Genomic DNA, 532 nt, shown 5'->3' with positions numbered 1-532 from the left:
CCAGGAGAGTCAAAAACCACTTTCCCTCGACCAAAAAATATTATAATAATGAAGTAATGAATACAAACTGGTGAGGGGAGAATTTTAAAGGGAACCAGAAGCCACTTTCCCTCCCCCAACACTGGAGAGAGAGAAAGAAAGTGAGGGGAGAAAAGATATTAGAGGGAATTAGAAACCTTCCCAACACTGGGGGCAAGTAGAATGATGTGGGGAGAAATGACAGTGAGAATTAGAAACCACATTCCCTCCTGCAATAAGGAAAACTGGAGACGAGTAGAAACCGCTCTTCCCCCCGAAAAGAACGGAGGACGAAATGGCACTAGAGAGAATTAGAAAACACACGCTCCTCTCAAGGAAAATGAAACATTGGCTAGAACTAGAAACCACTCTCCGCCCAAAAGAGGGAAAAGGGACACTAGAGACCACTAGAAACCAGTATCCGCCTAAAAGAGGAAAGGGGGGACACTAGAGACCACTAGAAATCGCTCCCTCCCCTGTAAAAAAGGACAAATGGCTTTTATAACGGTAGAAA

Source organism: Penaeus monodon, chromosome 34, assembly GCF_015228065.2.
Source record: "Penaeus monodon isolate SGIC_2016 chromosome 34, NSTDA_Pmon_1, whole genome shotgun sequence".
Classification (NCBI taxonomy): Eukaryota; Metazoa; Arthropoda; class Malacostraca; order Decapoda; family Penaeidae; genus Penaeus; species Penaeus monodon.
The sequence above is the reverse complement of the archived record's forward strand: the minus strand, read 5'-3'. Positions refer to the sequence as shown.